The 27,999-nt window shown below is 41.6% G+C and overlaps 1 pseudogene; it reads right to left on the bottom strand.

The window, feature by feature from the left end:
• Positions 1 to 262: 262 nt before the first annotated feature.
• LOC121805201 lies at positions 263 to 27,580 on the bottom strand (annotated as a pseudogene).
• Between the last annotated feature and the right edge of the window lie 419 nt (positions 27,581 to 27,999).

The following is a 27,999-nucleotide window of genomic DNA, read 5'->3' as shown; positions in this document are numbered from 1 at the left end:
ATTTGCATTGCCACGTGTTATATTCTCGTTAGTAATAACTGATCCATATTTGAATATATTCCTATAGAATGTTGAAATTGATATTGTGAATAAGCTTGTGGTCATAACCATACATATAAATATCACATAGCATTGGAATAATTATATACTAACATTAAACCAATTAACCAAGATACATATATGGTTATGTGAAGAAAACACACTTATTTAACTCAAGGTGGTACGAAATTATCACATTCATTTTGTACCACTAAGTTCAAACTCATTTTAAGATTGGGATATCTTCCGCATTTTTGGCTTGGTGAGAATTTACAAGCCCCATTTCTAAACTCTCATCAATTGTTGGGTTCTTGACATCTTTTTTGTTCTTGCAGTAGATGCAATACAAAATCAATTGCAGTGCTCCCAAAGCACACCCAAATTCATTAGAGCATCCATAATAGCGCCTAGCGCACCGCCTAGCCGAGCGCCGGAGCTAGGCGGTGCGCTAGGCGAACTATTGTAGCCACCTAGTCGATTTCGCGGAAAAAAACCGCCTAGCGCGAATTTTTAAATTTTTTTTATTCCGAAACACTATATATACGCGACTTGCCTGTCATTTTCATTCGCACCACTTGTATTAACGAGTACTCTCTCTATCTAAATTTCTGTACAAGATCAACAACGGTAAATGGATCTCAACAACGAGCCTACTTCAGGGAGTAGCGGATCTCAAACTCCCCCGATCCCCGTGGGAGGTGGATGGAGTCAGATGCACCCGAGTCAGATGCACCCATACTACAACATGTACTCGTGGCAGCAGATGATGCCCGGGGATACCAGCGGGGGGGAGTCCGCCGGGGGCGTTTCCGGCGATGTCGGGGTGGGCACCCAGTGTCCAGATGCCGGGGTGGGCACCCGGAATGCAGATGATGCCCGGGGGGTACCGGCGACACAGGGGACGCCGGGGGACGTCTATCGCCCCAGTGTTGATTTTTCGACTGGTTCGTCGCACACATCGACGCCAACGGAGGCTGCGCCTCCGGCCCAGTTTGACACTTTCTCCTTCGATGACTTGGGGATAGATCTTTCCGGTATTCCGGATGCTCCCGTTCAAACGGGGGGCGCAGGGCGGGGTCGGGGCGCCCCAAAGAAGAAAGGCAAGGGGAAAAGGGTCGGCGAGTCCTCGCAGCCGGGTGAGGACGACAACGCGGTACGGAGGAGGTGGACGGACGCGGAGAACGTCGCGCTGTCCAAGGCGTGGGTGAGTGTTTGCGACGATCCTCTCGTTTCGAACAACCAGAGGATCGTCAACTTGTGGGGCAAGATAGCAACAGCCTACCAGAGGTTTTGCCCGGAGGGGAGGCCACGCAATGGGGAGGATTGCCGGAAGGCGTGGGACCGAATCAGGGTTGCGGTCTCCCGATTTTCGGGCTTGTACACCAACGCCCTCCGCATGATGAGCAATGGGCAAACTAAGGACGACTGCAGGTGGATAGCGGAGAAAGCCTTCCCCCTGAAGGGGGTGTACAAGGACTTCACCTACTGGAACTGCTATCTTGTGCTGAACGACTCCGAGAAGTTCCGAGTAGGTGTCGACTCTGGCTGGCCGAAGAAGCAACGGCTGAACTATTCTGGTGATTTCAGCGGCAGTAGCGGTGGTTCCCACGACCTCCCTGAGATGGCCCAGGAGGTCCCGACCCCTCGTTCGTTTGCTCGCCGTACTCGCCCGGTTGGGCACAGGCGGGCTCAACGGGAGGCGATGGGGGTCGCCGGGGGTTCACAGGAGGTCCAGTCGGCATCCCCCCTTGGCCAATCCACAGCGGATCTCAAATTCTTCGCGCGTCAACAAACGCGCGCTCAGATGGTCAAGACGATGACCGAATGGCGGGCGGCAGTGGACCCCGTGGAGAAGAGTTTGCTTCAAACATTGCTCCTGAGCATGCAGGAGGATTTGGAGGCGGCACGGAGGGAAGCTGCCGGGAGTAGAGGCGACGGCGACGGAGGCGGAGGCGATGGTGGCGACAGCGACGGAGGAGACGACGACGGCGACGAGGAGTGAATTATTGTACTTTTTTTTAATTATTGTAATATTTTTAAATTATTGTACTTTTTAAATTTTTAATCGTGTTATTAATGTTTCCCGTATATGTCTCGTAAATTAAATTCCGTATATTGTGTGATTGTTAATTATGTCATTTTATATAATTGTTATTAGTGATGTGGCTATTGATGTGGCTGGGCTATTTATGATGTGGCTAGGCTATGGCTGGGCTATTTATGATGTGGCAGGAGGATTTTTAGTGCTGATGATGTGGCAGTGGCTAGGCTATGGCAGCGCTATTGCTAGGCTATTCCTATTGTGGATGGCCTTAGCAATCTCTCATAAATAAATTTATTTAGTGATTTTTTTCACATATAAAATAGTGTTGTTATTATAAAAATAAAAGAAAATATACTTACATAGAGAAATTTGTCTTGACCAATGATGCCATAAATAAACCATGATCAGGTTATTGGAATAATTGAATGAACAATTACATAAAGCTCCCTATGATGATTAACCGAGAACGATGGAGAAGGAGCATAAACTGTAGAGCGAAAGCGTACCTTGATCCATCTAGAGTTGAACGGTGGAATTGCTTTGCAACGGCTATGGATCTTCCAAACGACCATAGACATTCTTCGCAATAGTCTGCCAAGAGTATACAAAGATATCGAATGTTCTTCTGACGTCTGGGGACCATAACCCTAACTTATATTTATACATAATATAAGTCCATTTATTTTCTATTCGGTCCCTCATCAAATAGAAAAAATCTCATATGGTGTCTACACTTATTTCCATAACAAATAAATACACTTTTAACCCAAACTTAATCTTCATTGGATCACTTTAATTGGACAACTGAAAGATAGTCATACACATTAAATTAGTCATGTGGAAGCCCAAATTTCTAACAATCTCCCACTTGGGCAACACATGACACCAGATAAATGTATACAAACCGAATGAGCGCTCCAATATGCTATCACATACTGTATTTCCGAACAATCTTATTGTCAACCATATCGGCATAGGACTAAAGAGGCAGTCACTATATTTTTTCATGATTAAACCCATCAGTAATCACATGCAAACATAATCAACAGCAGATCAATTATGGAGTATAGCATGGAAATTTCATGCAAGGTGATCATACATGCCTATTTCCAACTGATCCTCTCAAATCCTTAGTGAGATCAAACCAAAACCAAATTACAAAAGTAATGGACAAAACACAATACTTTATTTCTTCAAAGAATAATATGAGTTTATAACTTCATGTTCAAAACACAATATAGAGCAATAACCAAAACTACTCCTACTGAACGGAAGTACCCTTAAACAACATAACACCCAGTTGGGCTACATGCCCATGAAAGACCTTGGGTGATAGTCCCTTAATGAGCGGATTTGTCATCATCAAATCCGTTCTCTTATGCTCTATATGTATTTGTCCATTCCGAACTCTTTATTTAACAACCAGGAAACTCCTGTTGTTTTAGAATATAATACCGCAGAGTTATTGTCACAATATAACTTTTTTTCTCTTTTTTAAAGGAGGATCAACGATGGTTCCCCATCTACCCCCCGAAATGACTCGGACCCCCGACCTAACGGTTGGAGGTGAAGCGTCTTACCACCGAGTTGCGCTTCGTTGTCCCCTTGGGAACAAACGAGTCAACTTGCAACCCCCAGAACTGGTACATGGCTAGTCAACTGTCACCCCCAAGGTTGGGTACAGATGAGTCAACTTGCCACCCCCAGAACTGGTACATGGCTAGTCAACTGTCACCCCCAAGAGAAATTAATCCCAAGTTGTGCCTCCCAGGGGTCGAACTCGTGACCTCCAGGATGGACGCGGTATCCAGCACCCTTTACCGCCAGGCCAAGGGGCTTGGATTGTCACAACATAACTTATGTGGTCTTTCAATACTTTTACAATATGCAACTTCGTGACAAAATTTTTGCAGTCATATTCAATTACTAGATGCCCCAAAATAAGTTACGAATTCTGTTGTCATGGTAGAAGTAGCTACAAGTATTTGCTCAGCACTTCTCCACGAAATGGCTCTACAACCAACAGACATACGTAACTTAAAATGGATCCTTTACTGTATTAGCATCTAACAAAATCAAAAATCAAAATGCCTAAAGATCTCTCCAAATGATTCGATTTTGTGTATGCGAGCATGTAATGCTTAGTTCTCTATAAATATCTCATAACCCGTTTTGCTTCTTCCTAATGATCTATATCGGGTTATTGAGATATCTGCCCAACATATAAACAATTAAAACCAAATTGGGTCTAATACATACTTGAGCACACATTAGGCTCCCATTCGCCGAAGCATACGGAACCTTCTTCTAAATCTCAAGATTTATCTTAGGGCACTGAATGAGACTAGGTTTGTCTCCCTTAGTCATAGGGGTATTTCTTTACTTGCAATTATGCATCTCAAATACTTTAGGAACCTTTTCACTAAATCCCTCATGTGACAATCGAAAATTATTTCTTTCGATTCCAAATACAAAAGAGGGTTCCCCAAGACCTTTCATCTCAAATTTCTTCGAGAGAAAATTCTTGGTGTTAGTGAAACATATCCTTATCATTAATCACAATCAATATGTCATTGACATATAATACCAAGAAGATGCTTTTACTCCCACTGAACTTGTGATACACACAACCATCAATAGCATTCTTTCTGAATCCAAGTGAAAGAACTGCTTAATAAAATTTGTGGTACCATTGACGAGAATCTTAATTGAGGTTGTTGAGATTGACTTTAAATGAGGTTCTTAATCTGTTTCTTCTTCAATGATAGTAATTGATACCTAAACATTGTCAGAAGCAGTAGTAGGTATCAATACAGACACCTCCTAAAAAATAATGTCACGTATTAAATTCTTCTCCCCAAACTCAACATCCTCAAGGAATACTATATTTCTCGTCCCAAAATTAGTTCATTTAGTGGGATCATACAATTTAAAAACCCTAAATTTTTCTGGATAACCAAAGTGAGAATATATGCTACAGTCTTTAATGCCTCTCTCCAAAGCGAATGTGACAAGGAAGAATGATAAATCATACTGCTTCACATATCTTTTAGAGTTTTATTTCGTCTTTCAGCTACACCATTCATACTAGGCGATCCCGCCATGGTGTACTAAGGGACGATCCCACACTCTTCTAAATAGAGGGCAAAAGGTCTTTGACATTGTTCACCTGAGCAGTCATTTCTGTCGTAGCATTCGCCACCATGGGCCAGATTTGACTTTCTTAATGCCTTTGTTGAGTTGTAGCTCAACATCAGCCATGAATATTTTGAACTTGTCTAGAACCTCAGACTTTTGATTGATTAAATATAGGTACCCATAATGAGAACAATCGTCTATGATTGATATAAAATATTGTTGAACATTCCAAGAATCTGAAGGGAATGACCACAAATTCCGTATATATCAATTCTAAGGCATTCGTATCTCTACTGGCACCTAGTTCCAATGTTTGATCTGTTTTCCTTCGATACATTGAACCCACAAATCAGCATCTGAAAAGATAAGTGTATTCAATATACCATTTGACACAAGTCTCTCAATTTCTGATTTTGAGATATGACCTAAACACTTGTGCCATAAATTACTGAATTTTCATTATTCAATTTTTGCCTAGTACATTTTGATTGAATATGTAAAGCTTCTGAATACGAAGTAACATAATTAAGCATGTAAAGATTGTCATAGACACTTAACATAACAGTGTTCATAATACTGGAATTATTGAAAGAAGAACCTTACTATTTCTGAATGAACAAGTACAAAGCAGAAACAGAAACTAAATTTTGTCTAAAAGACAATATAATAAAAGTATCCTTCAAAACCTGAAAAATTCCAGTCTTTAATAACAATTTACAATGCCCCTATACTTCCACTGATTAGTCATATCACACTTAGATGTATCTTTCACCATTAATTGACTTTCGGCAACTCAAACAACCTTGCATTGATAACCTTATGTGAGCAGTAGCACCAGAATTTACCCAATGTATATCATTAGGGACTAAATCCAAATTAACTTCAGAACTGACCAAACCAAGAATTGTAACTTCCTTTGTACGCCATGCGTGATATTTGTTATAATTCTCCTTTTTATATCCATGTCTACCACAAAAGAAACAACTATCATTATCCTTATGTTGTTTCTTTTGTGATGAACTGGATAATTATCATGTATTTATCACCACAGGTATGTGTGTATCTCGTGCCAAATACTAATCTTCCTGTGGGCCGACTAATATCCGCATTAAAATACATACACACTTACCGTCCTAACATTCGCAGCAAAGAAGTCTAGACAAGAGAGGTTACTGTTGCAACGTCTTATTTCGACTAATCTATTTGAACATTAGTAAACCATATCGAGGTACATAAGCATAACATTCGCAATAAGTCCTTTGACAGTAATGTGAATTTGTAAATGGTAGCCTCTTACAGTGATCAAACACTGGCAATAAGATCATGTTAAGTAGTGTCCACATGTGGGCATCACACATTACTTACACGAAAACTGAATAATTGTCACGTATTTATCACCAAAGGGATGTGTGTATCTGGTGCCAAATATTAATCTTCATGTGGGCCGACTAATATTCGCATTAAAATACACACACATCAATAAGAGAACATGAGATGCACCAAAAAATTTGAATTTAAAAATTTAAAAATTTAAAACCGAATACAAATGCTCGCAAAGGAGTCATTTATAATTTTCTGGAATAAAGTGACTAGCCAACGAGTCATTGGGTTCGCATACCATGCAAACTCAGCGAGTCGCCAAATCCTGACGGCCGGTTCAATAATTCCCCAACAACTAAGCAAGTTGCTGACTCCTGAATGGATTCCATATAATTTTATTAAATCCGATTTTACCATAAAAATCGACAAAAATCCGAATTTTGATGTTCCCAATAGCGAAACTAACTACCATAATCAGCCAAAAATAACATTATAAAACCAAACGAATCCCAGGTACACAAACTATAAAATTTATGGATTCATGTTACAGGAACATGAAATCTTAATTACCGAAAAAATATGTTGGGAAATAAACACAGGCAATCACGAATATGAAAGAGAATGAACACAAGAAATTGTTTACCCAGTTCGATAAATGTGTATCTACGTCTGGGGGCGATGCCAAGCCAGGGATTTCACTATATAATTTCAGAATAAGCATAATTTAACAATGAGGGAGCACCTCTATTTATAAGCAACTAGAGAGCCCTAATTCTAGTCAAACTAGGAAACATATATCACAAGGAAAAAAATACTTCAAGGAAACAAATCCTAAACATGGTAGGAGATAAATTAGGCTCCATAATTAACAATCTCCCACTTGGAGACTAACAACTCCTAAACAACCATTTCCTCGTGATCTCATCCCTTCATTCTCTTAGCATCGCCTAACCTTCTCTTCAAGTTCCAAGGCCAATTGAAGCTATGCATAACTTCAATTTCTCTAAGGTCACCACCTTAGTAAACATGTATGCAGGATTCTCACTTCCAAGTATCTTCACAAGTTGCAGGATTTTCATCTCCACTAGGTGTCGGATGTAATGATACTTCAACTCCACATGCTTTGTCCTAGAATGAAACGCTGGATTCTTCGCCAATAAAATAGCACTCTGACTATCACTGTAGAGTATGCTACTCTTGTTCTCCTTCCCAAGTTCATCTAAGAAACTCTGCAACCACACCATCTCCTTGCTTGCCTCTGTCGCAGCTATATATTCAGCATCCGTAGTAGACAAAGCAACGGTCTTCTGCAACTTAGAAGTCCATGAAATAGCAGTACCACCATAAGTAAATACATACCCGGTTGTGCTTCTTCTCCCATCAAGATCATTGGACGCCAAGTCTGCATCCACATAACCTGCCAGCTCGACATTCTTGCCATTGAAGCATAAGACACTTTCTGTAGTACCTCTCAAGTATCGAAGGATCCATTTAACTGCTTCCCAATGTTGCTTGCCCGGATCACCCATGAACCGGCTCACTACTCCCACTGCTTGTGCAATATCAGGCCTCGTACACACCATTGCATACATAATACTGCCAATTGCTGAAGCATAAGGATTTTTCTTCATTTCAGCACGTTCTTCTTTTGTACTCGGCGACTCCTTCTTTGACAGCTTAAAGTTACTGCCTAAAGGCACACTTACTGGCTTTGAATTATCCATGTTGAATCTTTCCAAAACCTTACCAATGTAAGCAGCTTGCGAAAGATACAATTTTCCTGCCGCCTTGTCACGCTCGATTCTCATGCCCAAAATTTGATTAGCCTCTCTAAGATCTTTCATGGAGAATCGTTCAGACAATTGCCTTTTCAACTTATCCATCTCCTTTTGATCACCTCCTGCGATCAACATATCATCAACATATAATAACAGGATAAGATAGCTCTTGTCAAACCTCTTGTAGTAACAACAATGGTCAGCGTAGCATCTTTTATATCCAATCTCCATCATGAATCCATCAAACTTCTTGTACCACTGCTTTGGAGCTTGCTTTAAACCATACAAGCTCTTCTTCAACTTGCACACAAGATTTCCATTCCTTTTACTACGAATCCTTCAGGCTGTGTCATGTACAACTCATCCTCCAAATCACCATGAAGGAATGCCGTCTTTACATTCATCTAATGTAACAATAGATTTTCTGCAACTACCATACTCAACACTAAACGAATAGTAGTTAGTTTCACAACAGGAGTGAACACATCTGTATAATCAATACCGTATCGTTGCTCAATCCCTTGACAACCAGCCTAGCCTTGTAGCGCTTGCTACCATCAGCTTCACATTTGATTCGATAGACCCACTTGCAATGCAATGCCTTTTTCCCTTTAGGAAGTTCCACAAGCTCCCATGTGCCATTCAGGAGAAGAGAGACAAACTCATCATCCATGGCAATTTTCCACCTTCGTTTATCAGGGCCTTCTCCTGCCTCTGCATAACACTCGGGCTCACCACCATCAGTAAGTAACAAATAGAAATTAGAGGGCGAGTACCTATCAGGTGCACGTCGCTCTCTAGTCGATTTAGGCAGCGGAATAGTCGGTGATGGAGTGCTTGGTTCTTCTTCAAGCACCTCTTCAGCATTCTGACTCTCCTTGCTCCCACTCGAGTTTGAGATGTCTAGCTCGACCACTTGTGGCTCAGAACTGCTGGGACTCGACGCCTCCAATCTATCCTTCTACAATACTTGTTCATTGAAAATGACATCTCTACTGCGAATAACCTTACGGTTATGCTCATCCCAGAGTCTATAACCGAACTCATCGTCTCCATAACCAATGAACGTACACTTAATAGATTTAGCATCAAACTTACTTCTCTCAACGGAACTAACATGAGCATAAGCAACACAACCAAAGATGCGTAGGAAAGATAGATTTACCTCTTTTCCTGTCCAAACCTCCTCGGGTATCCGAAACTCCAAGGGAACTGATGGACCTCTATTAATTAGGAATGCAGCTGTGTTGACTGCATCTGCCCAAAAACTCTTTGGCAATCCACTTTTCAATCTCATGCATCTTGCTCGCTCGTTCAACGTTCTGTTCATGCGCTCTGCGATTCCATTCTGCTGTGGAGTTCCTTTCACAGTTTTCTCCATGCGGATTCCATTCTCGGCGCAGAACTCCTTGAACTTTGCAAGTTCATATTCTCCTCCATTATCGGATCTTAGACACTTCACCTTCAGCCCGGTTTCAGTTTCAACAAGGGCTTTCCACTTCCTAAAAGCGTCAAACGCATCGGATTTACTCTTCAGAAAATAAACCCATAGCTTTCGAGTAGAGTCGTCGATGAAAGTCATATAATATTCAGAGCCTCCTAGGGACTTCACAGGTGCTGGTCCCTATAGATCCGTGTGGACCATCTCCAACTTCTGTGTCTTCAATTTTCTGTCTCCTCTTGAGAAACTCACCCTTTTCTGTTTCCCAAACACGCAATCCTCGCACAGGCCAACTTCAATAGTTTTCAGGCCAGACAGTAAACCTCTTGAGCACATTATCTTCATCCCTTTCTCGCTCATGTGGCCAAGACGACAGTGCCACAAATCTGCATTATTTGCCTCACTTGGAATATCAATGCAATCTTTGGAGTTAGTTGTGGTATACAACGTACCCTCCTTCTTACCTCGAGCTACTATCATAGCTCCCTTGGTAATCTACCCAATTGTTGCAGCCAAACGTCACGGTGTACCCTTCTGCATCAAGCTGCCCAATCGAAATCAAACTTCTCTGCAATCCAGGAATGTGTCTGACTCCATTCAGTTTTATCACGGATCCATTGGACGTCACTACCTTCACGTTTCCCGTTCCCACGATATCTAAGGGCTCGTCATCAGCCAGATGTACCTTCCCAAAATCGCCAGAAACATAGTCTTCCATTATCTCCACATTGCTGCAGGAGTGGAACGACGCTCCAGAATCCAATACCCACGATTCCATCGGACTACTGACACTCAAGACCAACGTCTTGCCATCGTCATCAGACATGGTAGCGTTTGCTGTCTTCTTGTTCTTCTGATCCTTATTCTTATACTTCTTCGGTGCCTCACACTGATTTCTAAAATGCCCAAACTCATCACAATTCCAGCATTTAACTTTATCCAAATCCTTCTTTGATTGGCTCCTTCCTCTGGAATTTGATCTTCCACGATTTTGCTTTCCCTGTCTCTCTGTTCTGTATTCAGTGCTGATCCCAAAGTAGAAGATTCTGATTCTCTCCGGCGAACTTCCTCACTAATCATCACATCTCTTACTCTGTCAACTGTTAGGTTTGTCTCTGCAGCAGTAACTGCTGTCACTGTGCCAGCCCAACTCTCAGGCAGAGATTATAGCAAAATCAGGGCACGAATTTCATCATCGAATTTTATATCAACCGAGTTCAGTTGCGAAGTAATCATGTTGAACTCGTTGAGATGTTGTTGCACCAGCTTTCCCTCTTGCATTCTAAAATTAACAATCGTCTAATCAGATGTACCTTGTTTGCCGTTGATGGTTTCTGATACATGTCCTCCAAGATCTTCATCATCTCCTTTGTCGACTTTGCTGCAGTCGTGTGATAAGCCACATCCTTGGACAACGATAGCCTAATCGCGCTAATCGCTTTTCTGTCCAGCAGCTCCCACTCCTCCTGTTCCATCTTTTCGGGTTTGGTTTTTAAAGGCTTCCAGAGATCTTTACCATACAGGTAATCCTCAATCTGCATCTTCCAAAATCCGAAATCAGATCCGTCAAACTTCTCTACAGCAATTTTCTCATCGATCCCCATCGTGATTCTGCCTCTTAAACCTTAGGCTCTTGATACCAGTTGTTGGGAAATAAACATAGGCAATCACGAATATGAAAGAGAATGAACACAAGAAATTGTTTACCCAGTTCGATACAATGTGTATCTACGTCTGGGGGCGATGCCAAGCCATGGATTTCACTATATAATTTCAGAATAAGCATAATTTAACAATGAGGGAGCACCTCTATTTATAAGCAACTAGAGAGCCATAATTCTAGTCAAACTAGGAAACATATATCACAAGGAAAAAAATACTTCAAGGAAACAAATCCTAAACATGATAGGAGATAAATTAGGCTCCATAATTAACAAAATATACAATTTGCAGTTTCACGTTACATAAACGAAACCAAACATGTAAACAATAATTGCATTTTTAAAAGAATTCATAATTCCCCAGCAAATGGTCCCGACGCAAACATTAATCATATACGATAATTACTTCAAGAATGAATTAACCATTCATTAACCAAAACTCACTGTATTCGTGAATAATACAAATAAGATAAGTCATCAATGCATATTACAAGACAACATCGAAAAGCGTGATCTTAATTAGCATAAACTGAATTACCAAAAGTAATTCTTGGTACCCAAGAATACAGACTGCGTGCAAAGTCAATTTTAATTATTGACATTCCATTCTCAATACATCACAAAAGCAAATAACTGAATTTTGCAATGTTATATAGCCACACAATATTACATCAAGAATGGATTCATCAATTTCAGTATATATAAACAACCTTAACTTCTCATGTAATCACCATAACCAGATCGGGCGTGAATAATTCAATTCATTAGTGATATAAGAGTCCATTGGCGGCTACCAGGATTAAATAAACAACCACAAACCATAATATCAACAAATTTGATTTCTTGATTCAAAAGACAAACAAAAACATAAAGCCTTAATTCTCCTTTTCCAATTCTAAGATAATTATCAATAGAGTGGCTCTGATACCACTTGTTGGAATAATTGAATGAACAATTACATATAGCTCTCTATGGTGATTAACAGAGAACGATGGAGAAGGAGCATAAACTGTAGAGCGGAAGCGTACCTTGATCCATCTGGAGTTGAACGGTGGAATTGCTTTGCAACGGCTATGGATCTTCCAAACGACCAGAGACATTCTTCGCAATAGTCTGCCGAGAGAATATAGAGATATCGAATGCTCTTCTGACGTCTGGCGACCATAACCCAAACTTATATTTATACATAATATAAGTCCCTTTATTTTCTATTCGGTCTCTCATCAAATAGAAAATCCTATATGGTATCTACACTTATTTCCATAACAGATAAATACACTTTTAACCCCAACTTAATCTTTATTGGATCACTTTAATTGGACAACTGAAATATAGCCATAAAGATTAAATTAGTCCCATTTCTAAACTCTCATCAATTGTTGGGTTCTTGACATCTTTTTTGTTCTTGCGGTAGATGCAAATACAAAATCAATTGCAGTGCTCCCAAAGCACACCCAAATCAATTAGGAATCTATCATAAATAAATTTATTTATTGATTTTTTTACATATAAAGTAGTGTTGTTATTATAAAAATAAAAGAAAATATACTTACATAGATAAATTTGTCGTGACCAATGAGGCCATAAATAAACCATGATCAGGTTCCACATAGGAAGACAAATATTGACAATAGACATGGCATATACTCGACACTCATGGTTTGTGTCACGCCCGCCCACCCCAGGGGTGTTACAAACGAGGCGATCGTGACCAAGGGACAAACATTTAAGAATAGCATTTAAGGATAACAGTTCATAAGAAAGACTCAATTAGCTTAAAGGAATAGTATATATCAGAGTGTATGATACACAGAGTGCAAACTCGACTTTAGCTCCAAACAAATGGGAAAAGCTCGAATAAAATCAGAGTGTCTTTTCAACAATCAGCAACTCGAGATAAAATTATCTCAACAATACTTGGCGAAAGAAACCATATTCAGCGGAAGCATTTCGAGAGTAGAATAATGTCATGTATGAAGACACAACATATTCTGAAACTTTCATAGACATCTTCTTCACTTTTATGCTCAACATCGCCCGCCGTCATCACTGCTCAACCTGCACATTTTTAAAACAAATGCAGGGCTGAGTACTTGGTGTACTCAGTGGAAACGTGCCGAAAATATATTTATAAAAACAGATTTTGTCAAGCCACTCTTTGAGTAAACTCGGAGTTTTAGGAAAAGTCCGAGAACACTAAACATTTTTCTTTTCCTTTTTCAAAAGCCTTCTTTCGATCTATTTTCCTGGAACATATGCCGTATCTGACAAACCCGATTTCACTATCTCTTGTTCATTCATCAATCCGTTCGTCATTCATCATTCCTTTCATCATTCATCATTCCTTTCATCATTCATCATATTTTAACATTCAAGTGTCGGGGAAGTGGTTACCTCTCACAGTCTCCCATCAATCCATTCCATTCATCGTTGCAGTCAGATAGGCATAGTTCCAAAACAAAATATGACTTGACATAACCTTTTCAACTTTATTTTCCTCAAAACGTTTTTGAAACATAAATCATTTTTCTGCATAGGTCGAGCATCATCTCACATCACATCAACGAGTCGAGCAAATCACAATTCACTCGATAAATCAACACATAGCACAACATATAACATGATGCTCAAACCGATATATGAAAGTTCTTGGAAACACATTAGTTCGAAAGCCCACGTAAAAACTTCTCGTAAAAACTGTACGGTAACTAGAAAGCCCACCTCGTTCGTTTAAAGCCTTCACGCCGTGCTCCTCTCTTTCTCCTCTTCTCTTTCTCGGCTACGCTCACGCCGCCACCACGCTACCGCCACCGCTGCTGTATGTGCGGCGGCTCGCCGTCGCGGTCCGCCCCAGCCACCGTTGCCGAGGATCTCCCCCAGCCGCCGACGCCGTACCCGACAGGTAGGTGGTCGGAAATTCATTCCTCCATCCCCTCTCTTCTCTCTCTCGGATTTCTCTCGATTGTGAAGTAAAGAAATGAAAAGGAGGGAGGTTGTATATATAGAAAATTTTTTCATAAAAGACAAAATTTCACGTCTTTTCGTTTTGATGCGACGAGTAATTAATGCTGCCGTCGTTGGAAAACGTGCCTGATGCGACGTGGTTCTTATCCACTTTTCGTCTTGATGTGACGCAGTTCTTATCCAACTTTTCGTCTTGATTTGTTGTCGAAAGTGTATTTGATACGTGGTCTATTCTTTCGTGTAGGTATCATTTTGGGCTCGTAACAATTGGGTTTCAAATTGGGCTAGGAAAGAATAATTGTTTGGCCCCAAAAGTGAAATACTTCTCTCGATAAAAGAAACAAGGTCGAAAATTTTTTAAGTGTACAAACGACGGTTATTTCAAGAACACAAAAAAAAGGTAGAAAAAGTCGGGGTGTTACAATCTACCCATCTTAACAAAAATTTCGTCCCGAAATTTGCTTACGTCCTTCGAATGGTTCGCACTTAGCTTGTTTCAAAGTTTCACGCAATTCCAAGAAAAGGTTCATGGTCCATCGGCCTCCATTCGCACTCTCGATCTCCTTGCCTCGTCGTGACTTGACAAATTAGAGGTTCACCCCAAACTTTCAGATTCTCGTTCGTTTTCATCGCTCGGAAAAGTGATAAATTATCTCAACTTAAAACTACGGTTCGCGCGTATTCAATCTAGCCTACAACATAAGCACTCTATGTTCGCAACATACTTCATCATCAAAGATCAGCAAATATCACATATAAAGTCATTCATACTTCAAATAACAAGTATAATACACAACATTTACCTTCCCAAATCACAACCCTTTCACATTTCACATCTACTTTCAAAATAAATATTTTCTTCAAAACTCACACTTTTCTCAAAAATTTCACATAAAAAAATATATTACCTCTTTCTTGGTTGAGCGTGGCGAAGCGGGATGTTGAGCCTTCCAAATTTAACTTTATTTTAGTCTAGCGAATCGAATCTAGACTAAGAATGAAAAAGACTCTCGGGTCCAGAGCGGAAAGAAAAATTGCTCTGATACCACTCTGTCACGACCGCCCACCCCAGGGGTGTTACAAACGAGGCGATCGTGACCAAGGGACAAACATTTAAGAATAGCATTTAAGGATAACAGTTCATAAGATAGACTCAATTAGCTTAAAGGAATAGTATATATCAGAGTGTATGATACACAGAGTGCAAACTCGACTTTAGCTCCAAATAAATGGGAAAAGCTCGAATAAAATCAGAGTGTCTTTTCAACAATCAGCAACTCGAGATAAAATTATCTCAACAATACTTGGCGAAAGAAACCATATTCAGCGGAAGCATTTCGAGAGTAGAATAATGTCATGTATGAAGACACAACATATTCTGAAACTTTCATAGACATCTTCTTCACTTTTATGCTCAACATCGCCCGCCGTCATCACTGCTCAACCTGCACATTTTTAAAACAAATGCAGGGCTGAGTACTTGGTGTACTCAGTGGACACGTGCCGAAAATATATTTATAAAAACAGATTTTGTCAAGCCACTCTTTGAGTGAACTCGGAGTTTTAGGAAAAGTCCGAGAACACTAAACATTTTTCTTTTCCTTTTTCAAAAGCCATCTTTCGATCTATTTTCCTGGAACATATGCCGTATCTGACAAACCCGATTTCACTATCTCTTGTTCATTCATCAATCCGTTCGTCATTCATCATTCCTTTCATCATTCATCATTCCTTTCATCATTCATCATATTTTAACATTCAAGTGCCGGGGAAGTGGTTACCTCCCATGGTCTCCCATCAATCCATTCCATTCATCGTTGCAGTCAGATAGGCATAGTTCCAAAACAAAATATGACTTCACATAACCTTTTCAACTTTATTTTCCTCAAAACGTTTTTGAAACATAAACCATTTTTCTGCATAGGTCGAGCATCATCTCACATCACATCAACGAGTCGAGCAAATCACAATTCACTCGATAAATCAACACATAACACAACATAACATGCGCAACAACACTTTCACTTTGATCACATATAACATGATGCTCAAACCGATATATGAAAGTTCTTGGAAACACTTTAGTTCGAAAGCCCACGTAAAAACTTCTCGTAAAAACTGTACGGTAACTAGAAAGCCCATCTCGTTCGTTTAAAGCCTTCACGCCGTGCTCCTCTCTTTCTCCTCATCTCTTTCTCGGCTACGCTCACGCCGCCACCACGCTACCGCCACCGCTGCTGTATGCGCGACGGTTTGTGTCACGCCCGCCCACCCCAGGGGTGTTACAAACGAGGCGATCTTGACCAAGGGACAAACATTTAAGAATAGCATTTAAGGATAACAGTTCATAAGAAAGACTCAATTAGCTTAAAGGAATAGTATATATCAGAGTGTATGATACACAGAGTGCAAATTCGACTTTAGCTCCAAACAAATGGGAAAAGCTCGAATAAAATCAGAGTGTCTTTTCAACAATCAGCAACTCGAGATAAAATTATCTCAACAATACTTGGCGAAAGAAACCATATTCAGCGGAAGCATTTCGAGAGTAGAATAATGTCATGTATGAAGACACAACATATTCTGAAACTTTCATAGACATCTTCTTCACTTTTATGCTCAACATCGCCCGCCGTCACCACTGCTCAACCTGCACATTTTTAAAACAAATGCAGGGCTGAGTACTTGGTGTACTCAGTGGACACGTGCCGAAAATATATTTATAAAAACAGATTTTGTCAAGCCACTCTTTGAGTGAACTTGGAGTTTTAGGAAAAGTCCGAGAACACTAAACATTTTTCTTTTCCTTTTTCAAAAGCGATCTTTCGATCTATTTTCCTGGAACATATGCCGTATCTGACAAACCCGATTTCACTATCTCTTGTTCATTCATCAATCCGTTCGTCATTCATCATTCCTTTCATCATTCATCATTCCTTTCATCATTCATCATATTTTAACATTCAAGTGCCGGGGAAGTGGTTACCTCCCACGGTCTCCCATCAATCCATTCCATTCATCGTTGCAGTCAGATAGGCATAGTTTCAAAACAAAATATGACTTGACATAACCTTTTCAACTTTATTTTCCTCAAAATGTTTTTGAAACATAAATCATTTTTCTGCATAGGTCGAGCATCATCTCACATCACATCAACGAGTCGAGCAAATCAGAATTCACTCGATAAATCAACACATAGCACAACATAACATGCGCAACAACACTTTCACTTTGATCACATATAACATGATGCTCAAACCGATATATGAAAGTTCTTGGAAACACTTTAGTTCGAAAGCCCACGTAAAAACTTCTCGTAAAAACTGTACAGTAACTAGAAAGCCCACCTCGTTCGTTAAAAGCCTTCACGCCGTGCTCCTCTCTTTCTCCTCTTCTCTTTCTCGGCTACGCTCACGCCGCCACCACGCTACCGCCACCGCTGCTGTATTCGCGGCGGCTCGCCGTCGCGGTCTGCCCCAGCCACCGTCGCCGAGGATCTCCCCCAGCCGCCGACGCCGTTCCCGACAGGTAGGTGGTCGGAAATTCATTCCTCCATCCCCTCTCTTCTCTCTCTCGGATTTCTCTCGATTGTGAAGTAAAGAAATGAAAAGGAGGGAGGTTGTATATATAGAAAATTTTTTCATAAAAGATAAAATTTCACGTCTTTTCATTTTGATGCGACGAGTAATTAATGCAGCCGTCGTTGGAAAACGTGCCTGATGTGACGTGGTTCTTATCCACTTTTCGTCTTGATGGGACGCAGTTCTTATCCAACTTTTCGTCTTGATTTGTTGTCGAAAGTGTATTTGATACATGGTCTATTCTTTCGTGTAGGTATCATTTTGGGCTCGTAACAATTGGGTTTCAAATTGGGCTAGGAAAGAATAATTGTTTGGCCCCAAAAGTGAAATACTTCTCTCGATAAAAGAAACAAAGTCAAAAAAATTTTAAGTGTACAAACGACGGTTCTTTCATGAACACAAAAAAAATGTAGGAAAAGTCGGGGTGTTACAGTTTGGATCACCATTCTCTGCTCATCCAAAACAATATCATTAATTTAATTATATATATCTTTAATTGATTGTAAAATTACGAAAAAATAAGTCATTTTTTACTTTTACAACTTTTAAATATGAATGATAAATTACGAAATTTCAAAAAATTATCAGGTATCTCATCTGACCAAATTTAGAAAAAATGGAATCCGAATTGATAGACGGAGAAAACTACAAGGAGGCGGTGGCCGGACAACAACATAAAGGGGACGACATGTATATTGAAAAGAGATGAATGATTAAAGAGAGCATGGAGAAAATTTTATTTTTATTTTATTAATTCCATAGGCTAAACGATGTTGTTAGTTATCCATCCATGTCTTCACATTAATATGTGTGCGCCACTATTAATCAACATCGCAAAAATTGACATGTGTAAACCTACCATGTGATGAAGCGGCGAATTTTTGATGTTTGTAAATGCAGGAAATAAATGAAGATCAACACAGAGATTTTACGTGGTTCGATTTACTGAGGTAAATCTACGTCCACGGGGAGAAATGGGGGCAGGTTTGTATTGCTTGATCTGCGAATTACAGCTTACAACACTGGCCTGCTTTATGATATTCTCTCTAGAGAGCTTTTTTAGAATTTAACAGAAGAGAGCCTTATCTATCTGACCTAGGTTCTATTTATACAGTGAACCAAGATCGTGGCATGCAGCCTTTATTAGGTAGTGGATGTCGTGGAGATCGTGGCGACCTTGCATGGGTCCACTATCCTGCATGAGTTAATGACTGCTTGACACCACTAAATAGATCGTCGGTGTAGTGGAGGTGGAAATCTTGCATGAGTCCACTATCTCCTAGTTCGGTCGAATACTGAGACCGAACTGCTGAATTATTGCCGAGCAGCTTTTGCCGATCTGAGAGTAGAGCTTGATGCCGACCTGAGAGCAGAGCTTGATGAGTTGGCTTTCACCGAGCTGTAGGCTGGGGCCGAACTCTTTGGTTGTGCCGAACTGAACTCTTTAGTCACGCCGGACTGATACTCTTTAGTCATGCCGAACTGATACTTTGTCTTGGGCTTTACTGCTGTTGGGCTTGTTTAGTACGTACTCCATCACTACCCCCCCCGAAAAGCGAAGTGGATCACTTCAGCATTCTGGATAAAAGTATGGGGTAAGTTGATGTTTGTCCACGGTCTCATGAAGTGAACTCTTCTTTGACCGGACTTGGTTTGTGTCCTAATTTGGCGAGTTTTATCGCTCGGATCGAACTTTCCGTTGTCCTAATTTGGGGATCGGACTTTCCCTTGTCCTAATTCGGCGAGTTTTATCGCGTGGATCGGACTTTCCCTAGTCGTAATTCAGGCAAGTTTTATCGCGAGAATCAGACTTTTGTTGCAGTTCGTTTCAGACGAAGTGCTTGATTCTTAAGCCGAATTGTGGTCTTGTATCTTCTGTAGAAGCTTTGACTCGCAATCGTTGGCTTGTTGCAGCTCGTTTCAGACGAACTGCTTGTTTAAGCTGAATTGTGGTCTTGTATCTTCTGTAGAAGCTTTGACTCACAATTGTTGGCTTGTATATGTTCTAAGAAGGGGATCAGCCTTCGAAGAACAAGATACCTCAGTAACATTTGTAAGAGACGACACGCACAGAGACAGACAAAACACACAAATAAAACGCACAGAGACAAATAAAGACCAAGTAAACCAAATAAAGCACATTGAGCAAACAGGACTCAAGACTGACTGACCGGACTGTCTCTTACAAATGGAACTTTTTGAGGTTGGAAATGTGCCATGTTCGGGGTACCTGTTCTCCTGATATGTGAGCCAATTTGTAAGACCCTTTGCCGAGGACTTCTGATACCCGATACGGACCTTCCCATGTGGGTTCGAGCTTGCCCAGCTTTTCTGCTCGGCTTACTTCGTTGTTTCTCAGGACGAGATCTCCCACTTGAAATTGCAGCTTCTTCACCCTTTGGTTGTAATACCGGGCTACTTGCTCCTTGTACTTGGCTGCTTTTATGCATGCCAATTCTCTTCTTTCTTCTGCAAGATCTAGCTCGGCTCTCAGTCCGTCGTCATTCATTTCTGAGGAGAAATTTAGAGTTCGGGGACTGGGTACGCCGATCTCCACCGGAATCACAGCTTCAGTGCCGTATACCAGACTGTACGGAGTTTCACCGTTGGAGGTTGTGGGTGTAGTTCGGTAGGACCATAGGACTTGAGGGAGATTTTCTACCCATTGTCCTTTGGCTTGTTCTAAACGAGCTTTTAACCCTTTCACCAGGATACGATTTGTTACCTCCGTTTGTCCGTTTGCTTGTGGATGAGAGACCGAAGTGAACCGCTGTTGAATATTCAGCTCTTGGCACCAATTCTTGAACGTCTTGTCGGTGAACTGAGTCCCGTTATCCGAGATGAGGATGTGAGGTATGCCAAATCGGCACACTATGTTCTTCCAGACGAAATCCAATGCCTTCGAGCTCGTTATCGTAGCTAATGGTTCAGCTTCCACCCACTTCGTAAAGTAGTCCACGGCAACGATTAGGAATTTCATTTGCCGAGGAGCTTGAGGAAGTGGTCCCACTATGTCTATGCCCCATTGCATGAAAGGCCAAGGGCTTTGCATAGTGGATAGATCGGTCTGCGGCATTCTTGGGATATTTGCATGGATTTGGCACTTCGGGCATGTCTTGACGAGCTGCACTGCTTCTTGTACCAAGGTTGGCCAATAATATCCCCATCTTAGAACTTTTTTAGCTAAAGCTCTAGCTCCGATGTGGCTGCCGCACGATCCTTCATGAACTTCTCTGAGGATGTAGTCCGTCTCTTCTGGTCCTACGCACCGCAATAATGGCTGGAGGTAAGACTTTCTAAAGAGGACTCCTTCATGAAGTTCGTACCGAAGTGCTCGGCACGTGATCTTCCGAGCTTCTCTCCTATCCTCGGGCAATTGTCCTTGATCCAGATACTGCAAGATCGGCGTCATCCAGTTCGGCGAGCTGGATACTGAATGTACCTCGGCTTCATCAATGCTTCGATGCATTAATTCTTCCGCCTTTGAGCTCGGATCTGAGGCCAACTTACTTAAGGTATCTGCTCGGCTATTTTCCGCTCTGGGAATGCGGATTATCCGAAAATAGGAGAAACTTCGGCTGATGCTTTGCGCTTTGTCCAAATACTCCTTCATTCTCTCGTCACGAGCTTCACTTGTACCCAACATGTGATTTACTATGACTTGTGAATCACAATGGACTTTGAGAGATTTGACGAGCAGACTTTGCGCTAACTGGAGTCCGGCCAGGAGGGCTTCGTACTCGGCTTCATTATTAGTAGTGGGGAATAGGAACCGAAGTGAGTAGGTTACCTCGTGTCCGTCGGGAGCGACAAGTAAAATACCAGCTCCACTTCCCATCTTGTTTGAAGCTCCATCTACGAATCCGCTCCAGCAGTCCGGCGGCTCTACTTCGGATTCCAAGGGCTGTACTAGTTCGGCATTGGCAGAATTCTTCTGTTCGGCAATAACAGGAATTGCTTGATCGAACTTTGCTTCTGCAAGAAAATCTGCCAAGGCTTGTCCCTTGATAGCTTTCCGAGGTAGATACTCGATTGAGTGTTCTCCCAGCTCTATGGCCCATTTGGCGATTCTGCCTGATGCTTCTGGTTTGGTCAAAACTTGCCGAAGAGGCAGATCGGTTAAGACGCATACCTTGTGAGCGTAGAAGTATGGCCGCAGTCTCCTTGCTGCATTTACTAACGCCAGAGCAATTTTTTCCAGAGGTTGATACCTTGTTTCTGGACCTCTTAATGCTCGGCTTGTAAAGTAGATGGGAAACTGCTTTAGACCTTCTTCTCGTACAAGCACCGCGCTGATGGTTTGATCCGATGCCGCTAAGTATAAGAATATTACTTCGGCTTCGGTTGGAGCAGTGAGAATAGGAAGCTCGGCTAGATAATTTTTGAGCTCGTCAAAGGCCTTTTTCTGCTCGGCTCCCCACTCGAACTTTGGTGCCTTTTTCAACACCTTGAAGAACGGCAGTTGCTTTTCGGCTGCTTGGGAAAGGAATCGATTCAGTGCGGCTAGACATCCGGTTAGCCTTTGCACGTCATGTATGGACTTCGGCATTGCCATGTTTTGAACGACTTGAACTTTTGAAGGGTTTGCCTTGAGTCCGTCCTTTGAAACCCAACAACCCAGAAATTTTCCTGAATCTACCAAAAAGGTACATTTTTGGGGGTTGAGTTTGAGGTTGGCTTTTCGGAGCACGTCGAGAGTGGATTTGAGGTTGTCTTCGTACTCCGAAGTGCTTTTGCTTTTGACAACTATGTCGTCGACATACACTTCAACCTGTTTCCCGATTAGGTGCCGAAAAAGCTTGTCTACCATCCTTTGATAAGTGGCTCCGGCATTCTTTAAACCGAATGGCATCTTTTTGTAGGCGAAAATGCCGAAATCGGTGATGAAAGCTGTTTTCGGAGCGTCACTCTCATCCATCAACACTTGGTGATATCCTTTGTATAAATCAAGAAAACAGAAAATTTCGAAGCCGATCAAAGCTTCTACTTTTTTATCTATATTCGGAAGGGGATAGCAATCTTTTGGACAGTGCTTGTTTAGATCGGTAAAATCTATGCACATCCGCCATCCTCCTCCTTTTTTCTTGATCATCACAGGATTGGCCACCCAAGAAGGATATTTCACCTCGAATAGTACATCCGCTTTTAGTAATTGGCGGACTTCGTCATGAATGACTTGGCTTCTTTCTGCCGCAAAGAGTCTTTGCTTCTGTTTTACTGGCCGGATTGAAGGATCAATATTTAACCGATGAGTGATTACCTCGGGGGGCACTCCGGTCATGTCCAACGGAGACCATGCAAAGACATCTTTGTACTCCTTGAGGAGCTGAATGGTCTTTTCCCGGAGTAGAGGCGTTCCTGCGAAGCCGACGTTGACCGTTCTGGATGGATCATCTTCGTATAACTGAACGGTCATTGAGTTCGGCTCTGAAGTGACTTCGGTCATCTCGCTTGCCTCCGACTCCGGTTGCTGTGATTGCTATGCTTGATGGTGCCGAACTGATTGCTCGGCACTTTTAAGCGCAATCTGCAGACATTCTTTTGCTCTCTTTTGATCACCTCGGATGACCGCTATCCCACCTTTAGTGGGGATCTTGATGGTGAGGTGATAAGTAGAGCAAACGGCCCGAACTGTGTTGAGCCAGTCTCTCCCCAGGATGATGTTGTACGGAGACCGAGCTTTTACCACAAAGAACTCGATCATCGTATTGGAGCTTGTAGGCGCTTTTCCCACCGTGATCGGAAGGCTGATAATACCTTCAGGGCGGGTGTCCTCCTGGGCGAAACTTTTCAGAGGAAGTGGAGCCGGACTGAGCCGAGCTGGATCCACTTCCATTTTATCGAAACATTCTTTAAAAAGAATGCTGACTGACGCTCCTGTATCCACAAATACTCTGTGGACCAGTTTGTTTGCCACCCCGGCTTGAATGACAATAGCGTCTTGGTGAGGAGAGATGGCTGGGACGGGATCGGCATCTGAAAATGTAATCACTTCGTCTTTCTTCAGCCTTTTATGTGTTGGTTCCTCTTGATTGGAACCTCTGCGTTCTGCTTTTAGGGACGACTTAGTCTTCCCGGCTGGGAGAGCATCAATAGTCAGGATTACTCCATCGTATTGCGGCTCGTCGTCGTCTTCGGGATCCTCATGCCTTTTCGGATCCTGAGGATTGCAGTTCGCACTTCTCTGCCTTTTGTTCTTTTTCGCCTGCTTGCTTTGGTATTTTTTTAACGTTCCTGTTTTCACAAGAACATCAATACCTGCAGCCAAATCTCGGCACTCCTCGGTATCGTGACCGTGGGTTTGATGGAAGGAGCAATATTGATCCTGAAGTCGCCGTGCAGCTGATTTCGTCATCCGCTTTGGTTTTTCGAACATATCGGAATGTAGTTCGAAAATTTCCGCTCTTGACTTGTTTAATGGTACGAACTGAGCGGGCGGCTTCTCAGGATTGAGACGTGGCCCCAATCTGCCTTGTACCGGTGCCCTTTGAATTCTTTCAAAAGGAGTTCGGCGAGGAAGCACCTGGTCGCTTTGATCGGGCTTCCTTTTGTCTCCTTGGGATGAGCTGTCTAACGACCGTTTTCGACGGTCTGCCTCATCCGCACGAGAAAACTGGTCCGCAATGTCCCACATTTCTTGAGCTGTTTGCGGACCGCACTCCACGAGCTTTCTGTAGAGAGCTCCGGGCAGGATTCCATTTTGGAATGCCGAGATGACAAGTAGATCATTGAGATTATCTACTTGTAGGCATTCCTTATGGAATCTCGTCAGGAAGTCGCTGATCTTTTCGTCGCGACCTTGACGTATAGAAAGCAGCTGAGCCGAAGTGATTCGGGCTTCCGCTTTCTGAAAGAACCTCCTGTGGAAAGCATCCATGAGATCTCGGTAGGATCTGATGCTGCCTTGAGGAAGGCTGTCGAACCACCTTCTGGCGTTCCCGATGAGTAGCTCGGGGAACAGCTTGCACATGTGGACCTCATTGAGACCCTGGTTCGCCATATTATATTGATAGCGTCCCAGGAAGTCATGAGGATCCTCCAGCCCGTCATAAGTCATTGACGGTGTCCGGTAGTTCCGCGGCAAAGGAGTTCGGGTGATGTCGTCCGAGAATGGAGTCTTTAATGCTCCGTACATGGCGAACCCGACATCTCTTCGGTACGGAGGAGATGGAGTTCTCCTGTGGTTCCGGTACCGAGGAGGAACATGTCGGGGTTGAGGATTCTTTCTCCTGGAAGACACGTCACTACTGCGGTAGTGACTTTCATGTCTGGATGAGGAGGGAGAATCCGCCGTTGTCTTCTCCGACTGTTGGCTCTTCTGCAGGAAGGTTAAGAACTCCTCCTGCTTCTCGGCCAAGAACAGCTTGACAGCCTCGTTCAAATCAGGCTGCTGGGAAGACTCGGTGTGTGGACCTTTTGAGCGGCTTGCTCCTTCTCCGTGAGAACTGGAAGTAGATTTTTCACGAGGCTGCTTTCCAGGCCTATGGGCTGCTGGATTAGCTTCCTCATGGTTATCACGGACGGAGGCACGGGTGTTATGTGATCTGGTATGCATTTTTTTTTTTTTTTTTGGTAGAAGAGGATCAAAAACTCGCTTTATCACAAATTTGGTTCTCTGTTTCCCACAGACGGCGCCAGTGATGAAGCGGCGAATTTTTGATGTTTGTAAATGCAGGAAATAAATGAAGATCAACACAGAGATTTTACGTGGTTCGATTTACTGAGGTAAATCTACGTCCACGGGGAGAAATGGGGGCAGGTTTGTATTGCTTGATCTGCGAATTACAGCTTACAACACTGGCCTGCTTTATGATATTCTCTCTAGAGAGCTTTTTTAGAATTTAACAGAAGAGAGCCTTATCTATCTGACCTAGGTTCTATTTATACAGTGAACCAAGATCGTGGCATGCAGCCTTTATTAGGTAGTGGATGTCGTGGAGATCGTGGCGACCTTGCATGGGTCCACTATCCTGCATGAGTTAATGACTGCTTGACACCACTAAATAGATCGTCGGTGTAGTGGAGGTGGAAATCTTGCATGAGTCCACTATCTCCTAGTTCGGTCGAATACTGAGACCGAACTGCTGAATTATTGCCGAGCAGCTTTTGCCGATCTGAGAGTAGAGCTTGATGCCGACCTGAGAGCAGAGCTTGATGAGTTGGCTTTCACCGAGCTGTAGGCTGGGGCCGAACTCTTTGGTTGTGCCGAACTGAACTCTTTAGTCACGCCGGACTGATACTCTTTAGTCATGCCGAACTGATACTTTGTCTTGGGCTTTACTGCTGTTGGGCTTGTTTAGTACGTACTCCATCATTATGGTTATGTTTAAACTTGATGATTTTACGGGCAGTTAACCTATATATTAGGGTGAAAAATAATCAAGATAAATGTTACCATGATTGAGAGAGGAGAAGCATACATTACAATGGAGAAAATAGTGGCAGCAACACCACAAAACAGCTTCCTTTTCTTCTCCTGTTTGATGGCTAAAATGGAAACCAAAGCAACTGCGGAAAATATATAAAAGAAGAGCAATGGTTCTACACTTCTCCTTCTTAGTCGCAAATACAAGAAATATTAGAACATAAACTGACTCAATCACTGCCCCTGTCCCATTTATTGCTGAAACCAAGTAGTTGTTTGGTGATATGAAAGGCAATCCATACCTGCGATTATAATCAGGAGTTTAAATATTGATTATCAAGTAATTGATTATCTGATCTTTTACGACATTTATGGTAAGTTGGAATGAAACTGAGGTTGATGTTGGAGTACAAAAAATACGCAAATTGTCTAAAAAAACTAGTACCTTTAGTTAAATTATGGTTTATCCCACATATTTGTAATATGTTACTGATTTGTGGTTGAGTTATTTGCTAAATGCGTTGAGAAAAATGATAAAATTCACTAGATACAATTTCACCTAAATTATACTAGTGGAAAAATTGAGATAAATGTTAAAATTCGTGGTTTTTATAGCCGTAGCAGGACTAACTGTTTGATGATTTGTGGTTGAATTGTTTGTTAAGTGCGTTGAGAAAAATGATAAAATTCATTGGAGGTCTCATTCTCGTAGAATTTTCTGGATGCCATCTTAGATACAATTTCACCCAAATTAGATTTCGTGGAATAATGAGAAAAATGTTAAAATTTATGCTTTTTAATATAGTAACGGGACTAACTTTCTGAAATGAATGTATACAACTAAAAAATGTAAAATATAAATGGATTAATATTTTAGAGAAATAAAATATAATTACCAAGTACTTAGCAAGCAAACAGTTGAGTAATGCCATAACATAGGGTATCACAGAAAATTGCTCAGTTGATCTGTTCATGATGATCCTCTTGAAAGTAACCCTATAATACTAATAATTGTCTTAAAATTAGCATAAAATAACAATAATAAATTAACGAAAACTTCAATAAGTAGTGGCGTATTCACTCACGAGGGAGATACGAACAAAAACAAACCAGTAGCATTTCCTAAAATAAAACATTGAAATATTTCATCAGTAGCTAGAAAACAATCAAAGAGACAGAAATTCAAATTAAATTAAATCATACCAATAACTCCAAACACCAAATGCAAAGCTTTGGCTTTATGATTCATTTTCAATGAATATCTCAATAAATTAAAACGGAATTGAAGAATTGTATGTCGATAGTGTTTTTTTCAGGTGATGAATGGGAAATGGAGTTGGGGTGATTTATATTGTATGGATTTAAATAAAATACAAAAGCCCAATTTTTTTGGTGTTAATGAAACAAATTACGTCCTAATCATCCCAGCTATGTCTCCCTTATTAAATGACAGAATTACCATCATCATCAAATGTAATTAAATATGATAAATTTGTTAGGATCGTCGACTGCAATATTAGTTTGATATTGTCCGCTTTGGATCAAGCCCGCACGGATTTGTTTTTGGGTCACTCTCAAAAGGTCTCTAACTAATTGGGGTTGGGCATGAATTATATACACCTTCCAACTTCCCTCACTCATCCGATATGGGATAGGTTTGTAACCCAA

Source organism: Salvia splendens, chromosome 1 (genome assembly GCF_004379255.2).
Source record: "Salvia splendens isolate huo1 chromosome 1, SspV2, whole genome shotgun sequence".
Taxonomy (NCBI): Eukaryota; Viridiplantae; Streptophyta; class Magnoliopsida; order Lamiales; family Lamiaceae; genus Salvia; species Salvia splendens.
This window is presented reverse-complemented; position numbering and strand designations above follow the sequence as displayed.